We start from the raw sequence: 6,551 nt of genomic DNA, 5'->3' as shown, positions 1-6,551 counted from the left end.
AGGGAAGATGTGGGCAACAAAGCCCATCTTTTAAAGTCGCGAGTGCTTTTCTGCAGGATCAGAGTGAAGCTGCGTGTGCTGTGAAATAGGTCAAATGTAATAGAGCCAATGCAGGCAGAACAGAAAAAGCACATTTATTGTGAAAGTTAAAAAGTAGGGAATGTATGTAAATATATGCATATATAAATATTGATACATATATTTATATAAACAAAGTCAGTCAGTCAGTCATGTCTTGTCTTGTCTTGATTTGATTTGTATTTCAAAATAAGGGGGAAGGAGCTCATCATGTCACACAGCCCATCCGCAAGCTCTCGCTAAAATCGCTATGTTTCTAACTTATATAATTTGCCTTCTTTCACATGTGGAATAGCAAAATCCCACAGCAGATTCTTCTCCTGTCAGGCAGTCCCCGAATGCGTGTTGAATCAAATCAGTGTGGCTTCAAGTTGCATGTAATGCATAGTAAGATCGCGCAGAACGTTTACAAGCACTCTCTCACTTACACAAACACTCCAACAAACTAAAAATTCTGCACCCTCCAAAGGCAGTTTTTGAAATTTGAAATTTGAAATCCGGGACCGACAGCACATTCCTTTTAAACAGATAGATAATGATCCGATACTGATAGCACACCATTTTGGAGAGACAGAGAATGACCCCGGGCAGACCAGCACATCACCTTAAAAGGGATACAGAAACACAATGAACAAAAACAAAGCATTCTGTAAAACTCAGCAGGCCGTGAACATTCTGTGGATGAATTTCCCGGGCTCACGTTCAGTCAGATGATCATTCCGATCTTTTAAGAAAAATGTAAAGTTTACAGATTTTTCCACGAAAATCGCGCCTGGAAAAAAATAGGCAGCGAGGAAGGACAAAAGGGAATGTTTGTGATACAGTGGAGCGTAGGAGTGATTGAATAATAAATGGCACAATGCGAAAAGGCAAAGTGGGTGGTAAGCGGGCAATAAAGTAACAAAGGATGGACCAGAGGAGGTGTTAGTGTGAACAGCAGAACCATTAGCAGACAATGGGAGCGGTGCTTATGATCCGATACGTTGAACCGAATGTTGAGGCCAGAACACTATAACATGCCTGGAATGTAGGGTTTGAACGCCTTTTAATCAGACCTGGCAGCTTGGCCACCCCGGATTGATTTCCTGCATGATTTAAATTCGGCAGCCAAGGGACCAAATCCAAAGCCAGCTTCTCACATATTTTCAGCGCGAGAGAAACAGGACGCAATCATATTCAGGGCAGAGTCTGTTTCAAGTTGAATTTGAGATTGACGTTGAATGTATGCTTATCCCTTTGGAGGTGAGCTCATGCGTGCAGAAAGGAAGATACACTGATCAAGTATTTGCTGGAATCAAACCGGGGTTTAGGTTGTGCAATGAGACGCAGAGCCGAGTACATCTGAGAGATATGAATTTTACTCAGTTCGGTGAGTTTCACTTTGCTCCTGTGAATCTCCAGGATTTTTAGACGCTGTGTGAACAACGGAGTGCAATCACACGTTTTAATTTGAAACATATCAGTTTTCTCACATGTCGACCGGCTGAGAAGTCGTTTTTTGACTAAAAGTTGGCAGGAAGTCGTTTTTTGACTAAAAGTTGGCAGGGCTCGTCCGGGATTTGAACCCGGGACCTCTCGCATTTCAATTATTATAATCCCAAAGCGAGAATCATACCCCTAGACCAACGAGCCACCGACAGCGAGAAATGTAGCTCTCAGTTGCTGACGTTAGTTTGCTATTCGGCCCATCGTGCCTGTGCTGACTCTCAGAGACCGATCTCATGAGTCCCCCTCTCCATCGTCCTGCTAATGTTTTCCCTTTGATGAAGTGATTATTTTTTGTGACATTACTTCACCAACGAGTTGCATCCTTTTCAGTAAAAGGTGAATTTGGCAATGAGGATAAATGTGATTGAATAAAAAAACGAGGGGAAAGTGTTTAACACAATAACGACGAAGCTGGGGGCATAATGGATCAGCAGTCCATTGCCTCAACCTGTCAGTCACCTTGTCTCCGATTTACTGCAAAGTCAGACATCCATCCCCTACTTTTTGCTTTCAAACAGAGATAATGTGCACGAAAGTCTACTTCACCGCTTGTTTTGCCCGTGCAACCAGATCGACAGTGATGAAAATGTACCATTAGCTTCTTAAAGCACACAGCCTTCCTTTACTTCAGGTGAGTGACTGTCCGAGATGGTTGGTTTTGAGGCAGAATCAAAACAAAGAATATAAAATTTCACGCGGCGCGATAGCTGACCGCTGCAGGACTAGAACCTGCAATGTTCTCATAAGATCACAGTTACAATCGAAGTCAGACACCTTATCCTTTAGGCCACGCGGCCGCTATCGGCGGTACTTAATTTGTTGTTTTTTATATTGAGAGCAAATTTGGGACAAGGGTTGCATCAAGGAGTGGATATCGGAAAACATGAGCATATTTTGAGTAATGAACAGATGCGCTGCGATATGGATGTACACGGACACAGGCAAAGTCAATGTAGCTTGAAACACAAAAGTTTAACAATTCGGTTCTCACAGCTGATAATCACACTCCTTTTTAAATGTACAGGATGATCCGGATAATGAGAAAATACGTTTTAAAGGGGCAATTGATGAACCGGAACTGACAACCATCCCGTTGAAACAGACACCGAATGATCCTAGACAGGAAGCACATCCCTCTTACACAGCTGTAGAATTGCCCTTCACGGACAGCAGTTGCCTTTCAGAAGAATAAAGTGGGATTTCTATCATTCCTGAATGCAATTGTGTTGTGCGTGATTGAGCGCGGTTCTCATGAGCACGCGGGACTGGGACGGTTGTTGAAGCCACAGGTGACAGACAAGCAGGAAAGAGGGAGGGAAATAAAACCAACCCAGTCAAACAGACAATTCAAAACATATATATATTTATCATGATAAGAAAATAAATAAATTTACAATTTTATTGCAAAAAATTTAATTTGATTTGATTGAAATAAATAAATAATTGTTTCTTAATCTATATATTTTTGATTAAACGAAGTCTGTGCGACTGCATGAAATCCACAGGAAATCAGGGTGTGCAGTCAGTAAATACCCAAACACAGTAAGCCCATGGTGTAAGACAAGCCACGAGGGAAGATGTGGGCAACAAAGCCCATCTTTTAAAGTCGCGAGTGCTTTTCTGCAGGATCAGAGTGAAGCTGCGTGTGCTGTGAAATAGGTCAAATGTAATAGAGCCAATGCAGGCAGAACAGAAAAAGCACATTTATTGTGAAAGTTAAAAAGTAGGGAATGTATGTAAATATATGCATATATAAATATTGATACATATATTTATATAAACAAAGTCAGTCAGTCAGTCATGTCTTGTCTTGTCTTGATTTGATTTGTATTTGAAAATAAGGGGGAAGGAGCTCATCATGTCACACAGCCCATCCGCAAGCTCTCGCTAAAATCGCTATGTTTCTAACTTAAATAATTTGCCTTCTTTCACATGTGGAATAGCAAAATCCCACAGCAGATTCTTCTCCTGTCAGGCAGTCCCCGAATGCGTGTTGAATCAAATCAGTGTGCCTTCAAGTTGCATGTAATGCATTTTTCCTCCCATGACATGAAATGCACAGTAAGATCGCGCAGAACGTTTCCACGCACTCTCTCACTTACACAAACACTCCAACAAACTAAAAATTCTGCACCCTCCAAAGGCAGTTTTTGAAATTTGAAATTTGAAATCCGGGACAGACAGCACATTCCTTTTAAACAGATAGATAATGATCCGATACTGATAGCACACCATTTTGTAGAGACAGAGAATGACCCCGGGCAGACCAGCACATCACCTGAAAATGGATACAGAAACACAATGAACAAAAACAAAGCATTCTGTAAAACTCAGCAGGCCGTGAACATTCTGTGGATGAATTTCCCGGGCTCACGTTCAGTCAGATGATCATTCCGATCTTTTAAGAAAAATGTAAAGTTTACAGATTTTTCCACGAAAATAGCGCCTGGAAAAAAATAGGCAGCGAGGAAGGACAAAAGGGAATGCTTGTGATACAGTGGACCGTAGGAGTGATTGAATAATAAATGGCACAATGCGAAAAGGCAAAGTGGGTGGTAAGCGGGCAATAAAGTAACAAAGGATGGACCAGAGGAGGTGTTAGTGTGAACAGCAGAACCATTAGCAGACAATGGGAGCGGTGCTTATGATCCGATACGTTGAACCGAATGTTGAGGCCAGAACACTATAACATGCCTGGAATGTAGGGTTTGAACGCCTTTTAATCAGACCAGGCAGCTTGGCCACCCCGGATTGATTTCCTGCATGATTTAAATTCGGCAGCCAAGGGACTAAATCCAAAGCCAGCTTCTCACATCTTTTCAGCGTGAGAGAAACAGGACGCAATCATATTCAGGGCAGAGTCTGTTTCAAGTTGAATTTGAGATTGACGTTGAATGTATGCTTATCCCTTTGGAGGTGAGCTCATGCGTGCAGAAAGGAAGATACACTGATCAAGTATTTGCCGGAATCAAACCGGGGTTTAGGTTGTCCAATGATACGCAGAGCCGAGTACATCTGAGAGACATGAACTTTACTCAGTTCGGTGAGTTTCACTTTGCTCCTGTGAATCTCCAGGATTTTTAGACGCTGTGTGAACAACGGAGTGCAATCACACGTTTTAATTTGAAACATGTCAGTTTTCTCACATGTCGACCGGCTGAGAAGTCGTTTTTTGACTAAAAGTTGGCAGGGCTCGTCCGGGATTTGAACCCGGGACCTCTCGCATTTCAATTATTATAATCCCAAAGCGAGAATCATACCCCTAGACCAACGAGCCACCGACAGTGAGAAACGTAGCTCTCAGTTGCTGACGTTTGTTTGCTATTCGGCCCATCGTGCCTGTGCTGACTCTCAGAGACCGATCTCATGAGTCCCCCTCTCCATCGTCCTGCTAATGTTTTCCCTTTGATGAAGTGATTATTTTTTGTGACATTACTTCAACAACGAGTTGCATCCTTTTCAGTAAAAGGTGAATTTGGCAATGAGGATAAATGTGATTGAATAAAAAAACGAGGGGAAAGTGTTTAACACAATAACGACGAAGCTGGGGGCATACTGGATCAGCAGTCCATTGCCTCAACCTGTCAGTCACCTTGTCTCCGATTTACTGCAAAGTCAGACATCCATCCCCTACTTTTTGCTTTCAAACAGTGATAATGTGCACGAAAGTCTACTTCACCGCTTGTTTTGCCCGTGCAACCAGATCGACAGTGATGAAAATGTACCATTAGCTTCTTAAAGCACACAGCCTTCCTTTACTTCAGGTGAGTGACTGTCCGAGATGGTTGGTTTTGAGGCAGAATCAAAACAAAGAATATAAAATTTCACGCGGCGCGATAGCTGACCGCTGCTGGACTAGAACCTGCAATCTTCTCATAAGATCACAGTTACAATCGAAGTCAGACACCTTATCCTTTAGGCCACGCGGCCGCTATCGGCGGTACTTAATTTGTTGTTTTTTATATTGAGAGCAAATTTGGGACAAGGGTTGCATCAAGGAGTGGATATCGGAAAACATGAGCATATTTTGAGTAATGAACAGATGCGCTGCGATATGGATGTACACGGACACAGGCAAAGTCAATGTAGCTTGAAACACAAAAGTTTAACAATTCGGTTCTCACAGCTGATAATCACACTCCTTTTCAAATGTACAGGATGATCCGGATAATGAGAAAATACGTTTTAAAGGGGCAATTGATGAACCGGAACTGACAACCATCCCGTTGAAACAGACACCGAATGATCCTAGACAGGAAGCACATCCCTCTCACACAGCTGTAGAATTGCCCTTAACGGACAGCAGTTGCCTTTCAGAAGAATAAAGTGGGATTTCTATCATTCCTGAATGCAATTTTGTTGTGCGTGATTGAGCGCGGTTCTCATGAGCACGCGGGACTGGGACGGTTGTTGAAGCCACAGGTGACAGACAAGCAGGAAAGAGGGAGGGAAATAAAACCAACCCAGTCAAACAGACAATTTATAACATATATATATTTATCATGATAAGAAAATAAATAAATTTACAATTTTATTGCAAAAAATTGAATTTGATTTGATTGAAATAAATAAATAATTGTTTCTTAATCTATATATTTTTGATTGAACGAAGTCTGTGCGACTGCATGCAATCCACTGGAAATCAGGGTGTGCAGTCAGTAAATACCCAAACACAGTAAGCCCATGGTGTAAGACAAGCCACGAGGGAAGATGTGGGCAACAAAGCCCATCTTTTAAAGTCGCGAGTGCTTTTCTGCAGGATCAGAGTGAAGCTGCGTGTGCTGTGAAATAGGTCAAATGTAATAGAGCCAATGCAGGCAGAACAGACAAAGCACATTTATTGTGAAAGTTAAAAAGTAGGGAATGTATGTAATTATATGCATATATAAATATTGATACATATATTTATATAAACAAAGTCAGTCAGTCAGTCATGTCTTGTCTTGTCTTGATTTGATTTGTATTTGAAAATAAGGGGGAAGGAG

General features: G+C 41.8%; 2 non-coding genes across 2 annotated transcripts; both read right to left on the bottom strand.

The window, feature by feature from the left end:
• Positions 1-1,622: 1,622 nt before the first annotated feature.
• On the bottom strand, positions 1,623-1,710 carry trnap-ugg (transfer RNA proline (anticodon UGG)). The gene is given in 2 exon segments: positions 1,623-1,658; positions 1,675-1,710. It is a non-coding gene; the product is annotated as a tRNA-Pro (tRNA).
• Positions 1,711-4,755: 3,045 nt separating this feature from the next.
• Positions 4,756-4,843, bottom strand: trnap-ugg (transfer RNA proline (anticodon UGG)). The gene is given in 2 exon segments: positions 4,756-4,791; positions 4,808-4,843. It is a non-coding gene; the product is annotated as a tRNA-Pro (tRNA).
• Between the last annotated feature and the right edge of the window lie 1,708 nt (positions 4,844-6,551).

Source organism: Pristiophorus japonicus, unplaced genomic scaffold (genome assembly GCF_044704955.1).
Source record: "Pristiophorus japonicus isolate sPriJap1 unplaced genomic scaffold, sPriJap1.hap1 HAP1_SCAFFOLD_61, whole genome shotgun sequence".
NCBI lineage: Eukaryota > Metazoa > Chordata > Chondrichthyes > Pristiophoridae > Pristiophorus > Pristiophorus japonicus.
Note: the sequence above shows the minus strand (reverse complement) of the source record. Positions and strands in the feature narration are given on the sequence as shown.